A 16,021-nucleotide genomic window follows, 5' to 3' on the forward strand; every position below is an offset into this window, starting at 1 on the left:
ATTGAAAGTGAGGAGAAAATATGGTTATCTATGGGGCCTGGAGAGTGGGAAGATAAGCCCCAGTGCTCTCTCAGAGAGTTCTGAAAATACAGTCTGGGAGGTTTTTCTACACAGCTGTGTCTTCTGTTGGCCATGAAAACTGGAATTTTTGCATTTTTATTGTCAGATATTACTGCATGGCTATTCCCTGTCTCTATCATTAGTTCCTCTTTTAATCTGAAGATTTTTAAAATTAATCTCTTCCATTGAAAGGGGTGCTATGTCTGTGCTGCTGGAAAAGCAATTTCTTTCAGATTGTAACAACTTCTCTTTGTCAAAAGGTGATCTTGAAGCTTTGAATAAAAGGTTGCTGGAGCTGTTGGTTTTTAGCATTTGTGGAGGAGTCATAGAAGTTTTATTAGAAAATGCTGGGGTTCCATAGAATCTAATAGAAAACTATTCTGACACGAGCTGTTTCTCTGGAAATGTTGAATGTATAGAAGAAAAGTTTGTATCAGATTACAAATATGTAAACTGGTTTATTTAATTTTAATTAAATCCTGTAATATGGAATTCCACATAGATCCAATTTTGTTGAAATTAATATGGTAAAGTAATGTTAAAAGGAAGTCAATTGAGTTTGGATTAAAAACTGTCAAAGAGGAATCACTTACAGATTAATAGGATCTTTGAAAGATAAGGATACATGGGACTTTTTTCGTCTAGCTCTCTTTTGTAAACTTCCAAAAAAGCCTTGAGTTGTTCTAGAAAAGATAAAATACAAACTGTTAAAGTAATAACAAGGCATTTCATTTATGACTGGAAACATTTTTAAAAATTATTTGAATTATGGAAAGAAAACACTGAGTATCAGTATTTTCAGTCGTTCATACTTGGTTGTGAAAAGTGCAGTCTGAAGTTCAGATCAGTTCATTCTAATTAGTCAGCTGCTGATGCTAATGCAGTATTCAGTTTAGGGTTTTCTTCTTAGAGTCTATTCTCATCCATTTTCCTGGTGAGTATTCTAATTATTTACAGTATTTCTGCTTATTATCTATTTACATAGTATATGCACATATCCTAATTTTACATGCCATTTTTTGTGCAGCACAAATTCAAACTGAGAGATGAAAATGTCCTTTATTCCTATGTACATATTAATCAGTTAGTGTAGCTGTCTAACTTCTAAACAGATAAATAGTGGCCACTGATTACTGCTCTGTGTTTGTGATAATACACTCACCACCAAAGCAAAAAGCCACATCAGCTGCCTTATTTATATTACAGTAAGACATGATTTCATATTCCCCCTGTATTAAAAAAAAAACCAAAACACAAGACCAAAACAGCCTACTGCACATGAAAGGAAATATCTGCATTGTAATAATGTGTATCACCTTTTGTGGAAAACTATTTCTTTCCCTTGACTCCAGTTCTGCTGCCTTGTCACTAGCAATTCCTGCTCCAGGTGCTCTGAGTTGTTGCTCTTAGTTGTTGCTAATAGTTGTTGCTACTAGCAACAGATTTTACCCTGTCAAAATCTGTGACTGTTACAACACAAAAATGCAGAACTGCAAATTAAAGAAGTGTCTCATTATCTGTGTAAATGCTTGTGGTCATACCTCTCTCATACCTGTCACTTTCCTTCTGTGTGTCTTCTTGTCTGAAATGGACCCTGTCTATCCATGTTGATAAACATTTTAAACATGCCACTGAGTCCAATTGAAAATGTTACAGCTTGATCCTTTGCTTTAAGCCTGTAATTGAATGTGGAAGGTGTTTTCCTGGCAACAGTGAGTAGTATCACTGCTCACAAATTAGTATTATAAGCACAGATTGGTTCTTGTGACAGGAATGATAACACAGTGAAGACTCCAGTTAGTACTTCTCATTTCCCCATACTGATAGTGCATGTCAGAAGTGCCCTTGGGGAAGTGGTCCTTTAACAGAGGCAGTGAACTCAAATAAGGTGGAGGGCCTTAAAAAGTGTGACTTTTGCTTTTCAGGTATCTGTGATTTTGTTTCTAGTCTGTCTTCTACCATCCTTGTTGTGCTCGAGTTATTTCCCCATCATTACTACCTTCTATTTTTAGACTTTTCGAAGCAGTGGTCAAATCCTCTCTCAGTCTCCAACTTCTTTATAGAGTGATGAAGAGCTGTGACAGCACTCATGATAAGCAGATATGTTCTAGTGTTAAAAGGCATAGTTTATATACAGCTACAGAAAAGCATGCATACAGAGCAGGTACAGCTGAAGTGTGAAATGTCTGCTCTGTGAATGACTGAAGTCTTCTTGCACAACAAGGTAATATGTTTTGTTGATGCAGATTTCATTACTTTGCCTTTGACTTTTGGTAAAACCGATACTAATTGAAATTGTGTGTCAGAGCTGAAAGTGTGTGAAGGGATACCTGTGGGAGGAAGAGGGAGAACAAAGTGTACGTGCCCCATGTTTACTTAACCATAGTAAAATTCTGTCAGCTGGACAAAGGGACTATGCTGCTAATTGCTCTGCTACAAGCCAAGTGGAACACCAAGGACCAAATCTGTGTAAATGACATTCAGGTTACTTGAGAAGTTTTGCAAAGTTGTTCTTCCTGAAGGAGAGACCTGGGAAGTATTGTGCCTCAGAGTTCACAGGTTTCACTTGCAGATGCAGTTCTGATTTATTTTCTTTTCTTTACTCTTTACTACTGTCTGCCATTTTCTAAACCAGCACTGTAGGGTCAGCCTTGGAGTGTGTGTTGTCCTGTTGCTGTGCCCTGAGCAGAGAATAGCTGTATTAGTCTGGTATTGCTTGTTTTTAAGCCTTCAGAAGTGGTTCCACTTTGTCTGATCCTGAAGTCTTAATGTGGTGTAGGTGAATGAGAAGGTTTGCTGGCACTTTTTGAAAATCTCACTTTACGTTTTTAGACGTAGAGGTGGGGACTAAGTGCAGCGCAGGTATAATGAGGAGCTGTAGGTGGGGAACCGGACTGAGCAAATTCCCTGCTGTTGCAGACATCATGGTAATATCTAGTTGGATTCTTGCACAGCAGAGGGTAGCTGAAACATCCTGCTCTTGGTATTCTCATGTTGCCATCTGATAAACATGAGCTCAGTGTCCTTGGTGTTGGGGGTGGAGGACAAGCAGGGTCTTCTCAGCACCCTTGCCAGTCCTGCTTGGCTTGACTGTGAAAAGAAAGTGCACATAACTACATTTACAGATGGCTCTGTGGTTAAAAAATGTTGATGAATGTCAAGTCACTAACACCATTTGAGGCATGCAGTGCCTTCTGTCACTCTTTTTATGTGTAATAAGTAACTCAGCAAAAACCTCAAGGGAAAAAAAACATGTAAAACCAAGTATTTTTAGCAAAAAATCTGTTTACAACCTGGAGTTTTAATGTGGGGAAAACTGTGTTTAGTGTGATCTTTAACTTTTTTCCTCACAGCTGATTTTTATAAAAGTAAATTTATCTTGTACTGGTGTTGATTTATAAGTAGAATTGGGAGTATTTAAGAATACAAGAAATATATATTCCTATTCCCGACTAATAAAAATGCTCTTCAAGAGCTCCAGCAATTAGCCTGCTTTTGTACAGTCATTATAGCAGACATCAGGACGTTGATTCTGTGCGAAAAATAACCATGATTTTTTTGGTAATCTTTATTTTGCATTTATTTTATATTCAGTTTTAGGGATTCTAGTTCAAGAAAGATTGTGAATTCCTCAGTCTCTGAGAAGACCTAAAAAGCTTTTTAGTATATTAAACCAGAAAAAAAGAAACCACATTGATAGGACAAAAAAAAAAAAAGTGTTGCAAAACAAGAACAAATAGCAGTCATGAGTAGTTTCTTTCCACATGATTGCTTCTGTGAATTCCTTCACTGCATACTAACCTATAAGTTCATTAATGGTCAAACTGATTTATTTGAATAATTCTTTACCCACACATCTCTAAAATTAGTCTCTTAAATTAGATACTGGAATCTTTTGCAAGGGGTTTGAACATAGAACATAATGATAATAATCTCATTTTTTTTCCTTCTTGACTACCTAGCATGTTATAAGTTGACTAAGATTTCTTTCTTTAAAAAAATTCATAGAGAAAGAAATTATTTTTTAAGACCTGTAAACCAGAAACCAAGGGCTAAGCTTTGGTCCTAACAAAACTGCTCCCAGTAAAGCAACTTTTATTGTTTCTTTAAAATAGAAAATTTTAGTGCTGCTATTGAGATTTGTATTATTTAATTGAAATGTATAGGTTTATTCTGATCATAGCTGTGATCCAGTGATATCCAGTGCTAAGAATTTACACATCTTTACTGGTGTGAGATAGCCTATTCCCAAGTATTCACATCACTGCACATGGTCAGGTTGTTGGGTTGTTTATCCTTTTGGCCGACCATGTTGTACCTATTCAAACTAATATCATGTAGAGTACAGAATCACAGCATTTTCAGGCTTGGAAGGGATCTTGGGAGATCATTTAGTCCAACTCCTCTGCCAAGGCAGGTCACCCAGAGCAAGTTTCACAGAAACACATCCAGCTGTGCTTTGAATATCTCCAGAGCAGGAGACTCCACAACATCCCTGGGCAGCCTGTTCCAGTGCCCATGTTGAATTGGAACTTGTTGTGTTTTAGTTCATGGCCATTGCTCCTCATTCTGGCATGTGCACCACTGAAAAGAGTCTGGCACAATCCTCCTGGCACCCACCTTTGAGATATTTGTGTGTATTGATGAGAACTCCTCTGTTCTCTCTTCTCCAGAGTAAACAGACCCAGCTCCTGGAGTCTTTCCTCATAAGAGAGGATTAGAAGAGCAGAAAACATGGAGGACATAAACATGTGGTCATGAAAGCTTCAGATTTCACAGATATCTGTTTGAGCTGTTAATTTAAGAATGGTTTTTTTCTTTTAAAAATATTGTTCCATGAGCAGAAATGCAGCACAATCAGCCTCACATAACAAATAGCTGCTACAGTAATGATATCATTGTTTCTCAGCAGGTATTATACTTGGGTATGGCTAAGAATGCATATTAAACAAATCATATTGTATTTAATCACATGTTAAGTTTGTTTCACCACCTAATGGGTACATATACGGGGGGAAAGTAGACATATATTCCACTGAGCCTTCAGGATTCCTCATTTCTTGGGTTTCTTAGGACAAAACATAATTTTAAAAGAACACCTGCTGATTAAAAGAGCAACAACCTATGCGAGATAAAAACAGAAACTGGCTTTTTATTATTCAGAGTGAATAAAATGAAAGTATTCATAATCAAAGTTCTTGATGTCTTCTGAAACCAGTAAGATATCTCTGGTTTTAAAACAAAATACTTTCTTTCCTGAAAATCTAAGCCTTATGAAATTCTACAACTACATTATTTCAATAGAAAGCTGAGTGTTTAATATCTACTCAATACAGATTCAATTTTTCTCACATATTTTAAACTAAAATCACATTGGGAAAACATTTCTCATTTCAAAATGATAATGCTTTTAGAAGTAAATTTGAGTTCTGCAGTGATGCCTGAGGTCTGGACATTCCCTGGGAAGTGCTTCTCCTCCTTATCCCTCTGAGTTGGCTCCCCATGTATTTTACTTTTCCAGAGGAGTCTCCTAACACTTATTTGGGCTTTTCTACAGGAAGTATACTGCATCTGTCTGGATGCAGTTAGCTTTCTTCATAGTACCCCATACAGTGCTGGGGTTTGCATTTTTGACCAGTCTTGACAGCAGACCAGTGATAACAAACTTCTGTTTTGATCCTTGGTAAGCAGTGCTTGCACAGAGTCAAGGTTTTCTCTCCATCATCCTACCAAAAAAAAGGCTACTAGGAAGGGGGTATGCAAGAGGTTGGGAGGGAGCACAGCCAAGACACCTGACCCTGGCTTACCAAAGGGATGTTGCATATTGTATCATGTGCTCAGTCATGAAAGCTGAGAGAAAGGAGGAGGATGTAAGGGCATCTGTGGTGATGGCATTTATCTTCCTGAGCAACTGCTACACAGACTGAGGAAGTGGCTGGACACCTGCTTGCTGATGGGAAATAATGAATATATTTCTTATTTTGCTTTGCCTCAGCATGAAGTTTTTGCCTTTTTTAAATAAACTATCCGTATCGTGACCCAGGAGCTTTTTCCATCTTCTTTTCTCTTGTGCTATCTGTACTATTGTGGGTGCAGGGGGAGAGACCAGCTGGATGGGCATCTGACAACATCTGGTCACTCACTGAAAACCCTCAAAACCAGACTGCAAATACATACTCTTTTCTTCTCTCAGCCTGTCCATGCAGACTTGATTCTTGAATGTTGCTTGAGGAAGAGAAGCTAATCATATAAAGTGCTATAACAATTGTTTGGGTTATTACCTTTTCTTCAATTATAAGGATTTTAAGTCTTCTCTTTTTTAGAGATAAGTGGATTTCTGATTTAATCTTCTGTAGCTTTTTGGAAGTGGAACAGACTTTGCTTTGCATTTTTAGAATGCAATATGTATTGTAAGTACTTCAAAAGTAAACATGTCTTTCAACATAGAATCCCATGAACGGCATAATAGATTGTGAGTTTCAGCATTTTTGGGATACAGTGATTTATATCCCATTCAAATTAACTTCAGAGAATTGCAGTCCCTGAGTTGAGGGGAATCAAATCCCTGCAATTTAATGAAAATCACACCAGAATACTAAAAGAACACACACTAAATTTTATGAAGAATACACGAACACTTGCATATAGCAGAAGTTTGAAAAATTACCTAAGCAGCTCGTAAGGCCAGGTTCTGTTTGTAAAAGATTAATTATGTACTTGTGAATTTAAGGTCACTGAAGTTTACTAGGACAATGTCCTCAAAAACCATGTGATCCATTTTGAATGTTTTACTCGTACCTATTTAGCACATTGTCTCTCTCAAACTAATATGAAGATGATTTTTTTAGAGGCATGGAGGAGAGATACACAGTTGGGTTGACCGGCTTCTTAAAGAGATTTCTGTGTCCATCAGGATGCTTGTGCCCGTTTCCACCCCTTGAGGAAGGTGCTCAGCTCAGCAGAGCATGCAAAGGCAAAAAGCCTTAGCCTTTTTTATGCCTTTGTGAGCACTTCTTTCCGCCGTTCAGATGGCCCTTGCAGACACTGCTGCACTGGGATACCACTGTGGTTTCCTGTGTCCTTACCTCAGACCTTAGTCAAGAGCCAACTTTGGCTGCCAAACCCTGCCAACACAGCAGCCTCCTCTTTGCAAAGTAATAGCTGTGGTTAAGACGTCATTCTTTGTAAATCAATTTTGGCAAGGATGACAACTAAGGGCATGAGCAGGACTTGTATTTAGGGGCCTAAGCCATTCAGTTGGCCTTAATCCTCCCTCTTATTAGCTTGGCTTTGTGGAAGGTAGATGGACTCACTTTAAAAAGATGAAACAAGCTTTCATTTTGGTCTTTTCTTTTTGTTCACAGCAACAAAAGACCTGGGAAACTCTGATTAATTAGTATGGCTTGCACTGATGAAAAGAATAAAGAATAAAGAATAAAATTGAAAGAAAAAAGCTTTGAGAGGAGTGGAAGCATGTAGTGTCAATACAGATTTTAAATACTTCTGTCTGTTTGTATAATTTTCCCAGGATTTGCCTCTCATTGTCATGAAGAGCTAAGGTGGCAAGACAAGTAGATAATTTTGTTTGGACCATGAAAATGCTAATAGTGGCCTCCTCTAAAAGTCAGCTTGAATAATAAGAACCACTGTAATTCTTTATTGCAATGTACCTTACTGGCCACATATTTCACAGAACAAGATTGCATATGAAGATGATAATAGAAATGTCTGGAGAATTTTGGTAATCATGCAGGTGAACTTGTAAGGACTAGTTTCTCAGTCTAGAAAATGTCCTTCCAAGTAGCTCTGACATATTCCTATATCATGAATTGAGAAAATTCATACTGTGCATAAGTAAGTAAGCCTTTCTGGTAGGACAGATGTTCTCTTAACCTCAGGAGTCTGTTTTACGAGTTGCACTTGGCTTTTGGCTTCTACATACTTGTAACTATTAGTTTCATTGGTCTTCATGCTTCCTTAAGGACCTGATCTTCTGACTTCATGAACTGAGGACTTTTGGCAAGATAGTTTCAGTTACTAAATCCAGGATATGTTTGAGCTGATTGCTGTGAAGATGGAACACCAAAAGATCAGTGTGAGAGCTTTTATAATGATGAAAATAACGTGTCAAAATAATTTTCTTGACAAAGTACTTTTGTTTCAGCAGAAGTACTTTTGTTTCCATTGCGTGAGGAAAGAAATTTGCATAATGGTTTCAGATACTGCTACTGTAGCATTTCAAACTTTGATATCCTTCGATAGACATGGTTGAAATGTATATATTAGTTAACAAGATTATCATTTGAAAATACAATTGTATTTTTACTGAGAAGTTTTTCAGATGTGATAAAATATATTGATATTTAATGAAGCATGGAAGACTTAAATGAACCATGAAAGCTATAGTTAAACTAATTAACTGAGTATAAAGCCTCTTACAATATGTATATTATGTAGGCTGTATGCTTGTTATTTCTGCCTAGTTAAACTGACAACTAGGATAACATTCTTACCTTTTAGGAGAAACAGCCTTAAACAGTATTTTGTTTTTTGTTGTGTGATGAAAGAAAAAAATGTACTGCTGAGAATCTCAGGGACAATACTGTTTGAAAAATAGCGGTGTCCTTGAACAAATGACTTTATCTGGGAAATAAAAACTGAATGTGACTGCAAGTTACTAAAATTCCTGCTTCCATACTGCAGTTTCTGAAATTCTTTCCAAGTTAACATTTGTCACCTGTTTTAAATGGGTATCACTGTTAAACAGGTTGGCATTTATCTTCTCTCTCACTCTTTTTCTTCTTTGTTTTTTTGTTTTTTCCTGCTTCTTGTACATTTTTGTCTCTTAGAGGAGGAAAGATGCTTCTCTGAGAAAGAGCAGTCAAATACCTTGGATTATCTGTAAAGATTTAGAAAGCGTCATGTGGGATTGGAGTTTAACATTAAACAACAACTTTATTGCATGCTTTTTTTGCTGAACTCATGCTGTTACTGGTTCATGATGTGCAGCACAGTCTGGCACTGACGTCTGAAGTGCCAAATAAAGCAAATACGGGCAAAGACTGAGGCCTGGCCCATGCTGGAGGTAGAAGGCCAACTTCTTGCTCTTCTCTGTTTTGCTCAGGACTCCTGCACGAATGACAGCAGGTTTTGCTTGGAGGATGTTGCATAGAGCACTGGAGTTAAGGCAACCTTCACCTGCTGAGAATCTGTCCCCTTACTCTTGGTGCTCTGCTGCATCCCCTCTTCTGAGTGAGTAAAGGAGGCAGAAGATCTTCCCTTCGCCTGGGGCATGGAGGAAGGAAGGGCTCTTCTTCTTCCCATCACTGCCTATGCAGGCAGGCTGACAGGAGAAGCACATATAAGGTGTGCCACAAGGAAGATAGACAGCAGTCCAGTGAACACAGCAAGAAATCAGAAATTACTGTCTGAACAGAAGGTGCAGTGCTGTGCTGATTTGCTTTGATACATGGAATGATAAGATCTTTTGAGTAATGGATCTGCATGTGCCCAGAGTTGCAGATAGCAAGGCTTCTATGTGGTATTTTCAAAAACACCAAGAACATTCAGATAACAGAAGTTATCTGAGCATGTTTTAATTAAAGCTGAGGGAAAAGAAAATCAGTAATTAACGGAAAATATCCTAAGAATGTGTTTCTAACATGAATAAAAGCACGAATGTGCAGTGAAGGTTGAACAATTCTGGAAGCTGTTGCAGCAGATGAAGTGTTACACAGTACAGAGAATTATATTTTCTGGAATGTTTTCATATTGCCCCTCCATAGCTGGCTGGCTTGCAATCAGATAATATCAACAAAGAAGTATTCCAGCAAAATTGCTGGAATCAATTCACTTATTTTACAGATGACTACAACACTATTAAACAGTGGGCAAAGTGTTTCCCTATTGATTTCATTTGAGTCCAGTAATTAATAATGTAGGAGGAAGTTTTAAAAGTATCTTTTTTTATTTGCTTCCCAGGTAATGCCACATGTAAGTGAAATTGTAGTCTGTGCTCTCACACACATACTGATATATGCTCTGTTTATTTAAGTCATATTCAGGCATTAATTCCCAAGTGGCACTGCAGCTGGAAGGTATTATCTCTTCTTATCTCTAATTCCAATACAATTATCTTCTGTTCTTTCAAAACCTGTAAATTTCCATTTTGATTATAATAATACTTTTGTCTTTGTCTGTATTGTATTAGTATTCTGAGAAGCTGACCAATACTGAAACTTAAACCATGAAACTTGTTGTGTATTTCACCTGATATTATTCACCATTCAATTCATATCCACTTCTAGTGGAGTTTCTCTTGATTTATACCAGTTATTTGATAATGAGGCTTGCACAATATATTAATATTTCAGAAATATAAACTAAATAGGCTAAGTTGGTAAATAGAAACTGTAAATAGAAACTAATACTATGGAAAAGTAGTAGCACAAACCAAAAGTGTAAAGCTATAAGTTTTTTGCAATAAAAAAGCACATGCCATATTATCCTAGTAAGGACAAAAGCCGAAGTCATCTAATGTTACTGATAACAAATAAGGAGTTACCCATTGCAGCTAAAACAATTATATTTTAGTTCAGTTAAATATTAACATGTGTGTGTACTAGTTAACTGATAACCTCTTATGTTTTATGCAAAATAAAAAAAACAAAGTAGCTTTCAAAATAACTTTTTAATAAGTGATAGGTCTTCCTGATATAGATAAAACAGATTCAAAACTGTGGAACTGTCTGTAGATCTCTGATTGAAAAACCTGGTTTTACTGTGTCTGTTGTCTCCTGGAGGTTTCCTGTACCTAACTGTTTCATAATATATTCTTAGTTTAGTCATTACAGGACCGCTGTTTTCATTTGTTTAAATTTAGTGGCTAGTGTTCCATAGAAGTAGGTGATCTCATTGCTGTCTGCTCTAAACCAGCTAAGTTAATCACCTGTGAGGTATTGTTTTCACTGGTTGGCTCTGGATAATTTTTTACCTTGGTTCCAGTTGAAGGGAGACATTGTTTTTCATTGTGCTTTGTCAGTCTCTTTTGTCTCACAGTAGGGTAGCTGAAAGTACATGCTTGTTTACTTCATACAAAGATTGCAAATAGCATTGGAAATTTGTGCAAGTTGATTTACTGAGTGCACTCTGATAGTGAAAAAGCTGCCTTTACAAGACAGAGTATGAAGAATCTTTCAAGTGCATACACTGTACTTTCTCTTAATACCATGCCGTCATAAAATTCTGCTTAGTGTATTTTCTTGAGATTATTTATATGATTATAAAGATTAGGTCTCTGTAAGCAGTTAAGAACATGGGTGCATCCAATACTAGTAAGATTGATGGTGTGTCTAACTCAGTGTTCAGTGGACACTGACAGAGGATTTGGAGAAAATTTTTTACTAAAAAGTCAAGCATAAAGATGTTGAAAACAGTGAGCTTTTACAATCTTATTTTCAGGATTTTTCTCTCTAACTACAAATCCTTGATTTGTTTTGCTTTTTTTTAAAAGATAATAAATGCTAAGAATCACTGTTTCACTAGCATGTAGTGTCTGTGTGGTGTATTGTAGTTGAGAAACTACAGTATTTTGTAAGACTTGCAACACAAATGATAATTCAGCTACTTTTTGAGTCATAGTTTAATAATTTACTTGTACACTGAAAAACTTCAGCTTGCATGCCATAAAAAAATCTAATGTACTTGTGACTGAATTTTTGTCTAGCTTGCCTAGAAACCTCAAGGTCTTCCAAAAAGATTGGACTCGGGGTATGATGCTAACTTGAAGAAGTTCGGATTTCCAAATTGGCAAAGATTTTATTTGATCATATGGTCAGAGAAGCACATAACAATATTATCCCTATCCTGCCTTTAAAAAAAAAATATATTTTTTCCCCTTTGAAGCTCTAGTTTGACACACTTAAAGTGGGTTCACAGAGGTCTGATATCCACTGCCCTGCAGCTAGTGTCTCTGTCTACATAGTTGTTGTGCAATAGTGTCTCTTAGGTGACTGTAGAAACAATAGAAAACTGGCTGTTTAGTTTAAGGACAAAGGGACAAGTGCTAGCTCTCTAGCAGTCATTTATAATATAATTAAAATTGCTGCAGGGGAAGCTTGAAAACTCCAGCAGGCTCAAGGTGAGAGGGACTGAGATATTACCGTTGGGAAGCAAGTCTTCTGTGCAAACTGTTGAGTTTTTTGAGTTACCAGCTACTGTGAAGTCCCCATCCCCCTCCAAATAGGGTGTCAATAACCCTGCAAATACGGTGAAGGGCTGTAAAGATGTATGTGGTAGCTGGGGACTGCAACATCCAGAAGATTAAACGTGTTGCAGAAAAAGGCCAAATGTGTTTTCAAACAACCTTGGTGAGTTTAGTCTATATGAAGAATACATTCACACCATCTATCTTATTCCTTTGGTCTTTGTCCTGTTCTGTATTTATTGTCTTACAGCACACTTTTTTGCTTGTGCCTTTTTCTTCCCATTTTGGTGAATAGAGTCCACAGAAACAAGAGTGGAAGCCTAATACATGGCAAACATTAAAACCAACCTCTTCCAAAGCTCTTAATATGTACATTTTCTGTGTAAGTGGACACAGGAAATCCCCTGGGGAAATTAACTTTTGCTCTCTTATTACAATTCTTTTACCTCCAGCTGTTGCTCTAATAGTAGCAAGGGACAGGTTTTCAGATTACTTTAGTAGCTTTATTTCATAGTGATTAGTTCAGCAACTAGAATTTATTAATCAAAAAGATTTTTGATTTTTTTCTGATGTTATGTATTTGGTATGTATGTAGTGTGTTTCAGAACACCGAACAATTAAAATTGGTTTTGCTTTTATATGTTTTTGTTGACCATGATTTATGTATGGAAGGCATAGTTTACAATTTCAAAGATTTGGTTAAATAGTTTCATTTTTTATCCTGAGATACTTGGCAGAATTAGCAAATTACTGCTTTTGACATGGAGAAGTAGACAAAGAAATTGGTTGATTTTCAGTCAATATCTAATAAAAGAAAATGGTTTTTAAATTAAAATGATTTAATGTTGGGCTCTTCCTCTAAAAAGAGAATTACATAAATTAAGAAAATCTCATCTGGAATTTTGTATATCTAAAGTAATTGTATTTTTCTGCATTCTTTGAATGTTCTTCAGAAAATTGCAGTGAAATAATTTTGCATTTCAAGGTTGAGTGAAGCTTAGCTATTAACCAAATATTGAGAATAAACAGGGAAAATAGGCAGCCTAGTGAATGAGGAAGTGAATAGATTAAAATATTTCCATAAATTTTTTTGCTGTTTCCACTTGTTAACGATTACTGTTGTTTGTTGACAAGGAACAGCTTTGACTTATGTGTTGTTATGTTTATTTGGAATAAGGTACGTGCTCTGGTCAGCTGTAACTCTTACAGTGAGCTACTGCAGGACTGATTCTGCCTCCTTAGTTGTTGGCTTTATTGGGCTGTCTCATGATTTATATCCTAGTATAAAAGAAAAGAAGCTACTTCTTTTGCTTATTTAAAATATTAACTTACTTATTTTTAATAGACTCTACAGTGTCATTTAAACCAACTGGTATCCTCCTGAGAGTTTCCTGTTTATCTCAGCTGATGTGGATTCAAGGCATTGAAGAATTTCTGGTTGTCCTTTCACCATCCTGAAATTTTCAGGCTTTGGGACAATGATACAGGAAACCTAGACTGAGGGCTCCTCTGGCACTCTAGGTATGTGGTGCCAATTGCTGATGCTGGACATAGTCATTCTGACAGCTGATATTTATTGAGAGCTTTTGAACACACATTCTGACAGCTTGCTTTTAGCAGCAGGCTCATGACAGGCCTGATGTCCATGTTGTCTCCATTTAACTTTATGTTAAATCAAATTAGGTCTGTACTTTAGGGCTTGAAGTCAGCATAAGCTTTCTGTCTTGTGTTCAGACTTAGTTCAACATGGATAGGATTGCATGCTGCTGCCTGATTCAGATTGAATTGATGCTGTTCAGTGACCTGCAGGGCATAGACAAGGTATTAATTATGTTTTTTGGACTCATTTATGCCTATATGAAGCAGCTGATGAAATGTTACGACTTTGCTTTTCACAGCAGCAATCTTTTACTGTGCTGTTTTGGTCTCTTTCAGTGGAGGGAGCTGATGATTTATTATTCCATGATAATTTCCCCTGCCTTTTTTTCAGTGGAAGAATTGGTATTTTTCCTTATAACAGCAAATGTTTGTCAGTGGTAGAAAGAACAAAGCAATTTGCTTCTGTTCCCACATCAGAGAAAAGTCCAGAAAAATGTTCCTAGAGTCTTTGATAACTTTTGTCATTCCAGTAATACAGTCTCTCCAAATTATTCAATTTCTCATGTTTCTCTTTCAGTGGCTAGCAACCAAGCCATTTTTGGTCATCACCTTTACCGTAACACAGCAAATGTCTTACCTGCTGTTGGCATCCCTGAGGTACTGTTTATACACAGATATAATACCAGACCCTGTAATTGAAAGGGAAACCAGGATGCATTGGAGATGCAACTTTCTCTATTTAACAGCACTGGTTTGGCACTATTCCCTTTCCTGTTTTTGGCTGGGATTTTGTCCTTTTCTGACATATAAATTTCAAGCAGCTCAGATTTAGTAATGAATAAATAGCAATTTCACTTATTGTTGCAGATTTTTATTTGGGATAACATATGGCCTTTCCCTAATGGAAACCTGACAAATCCACAGTCCTTGCTTTCCTGATGTGATAAAGCAAATATTATTGTTACTACTGAAATTTGTTTTAAGTGGCCTTTAAGTGAACGACATAATCCAGGAAAGGATCAGTATATATTTGGTAGATTTTCTCAATGCTAAATAGTAGATTTTATATATTATTAAGTATTCCATATATGTGTATATATATACACACACACACACACACACATATATATATGTACACATATATACACTCTCCAAGTATTACAACTGTATTTCAGTGTCAAACCCAGTTGGGATTCCAACATTGCACTTCTCTTCTTTATATTTGGTGCAGAACGTCTTTGGTTCTACATACTAAAGGCACTTTTCTAAAAAATAGCTAACTGAACATTTATGATACATGCACACATATAGGCATATGATGTTTATTATTAATTTTTTATAGTGTGAATGGGGCTTGTACATTTTTTATTTCATCCCATACAACTTTTTCCTAGGAGGAGTACTGTTCATGTTATTATTACCAGAGGTAACTTACATTTCTTGCCTAGTATTTGATACTTATTACAATTTAATTCTCCGTAACATTAAAAAATCAACTGCTGAGTAGGACATTGATTCAGCTTTAGTGGGTTCAAAATATGCACTTCCCTGCTTCACAGGAAAGAAAATACCTTATCTTTTTCTTTTAATTTAATTGAACATCTGTATTGGGAACAGACAGTAATCCTGCAAGAGTTTAAATGCTTTGTTGTGGTGTCCACAGTGGAGTTGAGTGCAGAATAAAGAATTTTCTTTACATGTTTGTCCTTGCAACTATTTGATTTGGAGGGGATTGAAGGATTTTCTTCCTTTGACTGGGACAACCATAAATGCCTTAATGTACTTCTTTCTGCAGTCCACAACTGATATGAAGAATCTGGGGGAAAAGTTGTGTGTATATAAAAAGTAGATTTAATTCAGGAAAATGGTTTACATTGAAATACTTCTCACTTTTGTTCTGATGTTGCTATCCTACTTTGTGGAGTATTCCTCACACAGGGAAGTAGCTAGAAATGTGAATTGTCTAGTTATTAATTTCCAGCTGTGATGAGAATTTGCTCGGTGTCCAACGACGTCCATATTATGACCTGCATTTCAGCTTTTTAATCTTGGTGTGTTTTAATGGAGGCAATCTTGTAAACCACCACCTGTGATCAAAATCACAACACAAAGTACACTGGGCATTTTGAAGGTGTGTCCTGGTGGCCAGCTGCCTTT

General features: G+C 36.6%; 1 protein-coding gene across 1 annotated transcript in view; it reads left to right on the top strand.

Annotated features, from left to right (window-relative positions):
• The window catches only part of GLIS3 (GLIS family zinc finger 3), a 143,612-nt gene that overhangs the window by 11,403 nt on the left and 116,188 nt on the right, over positions 1-16,021 (top strand). The gene's annotated exons all lie outside the window — the stretch shown is intronic.

This window comes from Cinclus cinclus, chromosome Z, assembly GCF_963662255.1.
Source record: "Cinclus cinclus chromosome Z, bCinCin1.1, whole genome shotgun sequence".
Classification (NCBI taxonomy): domain Eukaryota; kingdom Metazoa; phylum Chordata; class Aves; order Passeriformes; family Cinclidae; genus Cinclus; species Cinclus cinclus.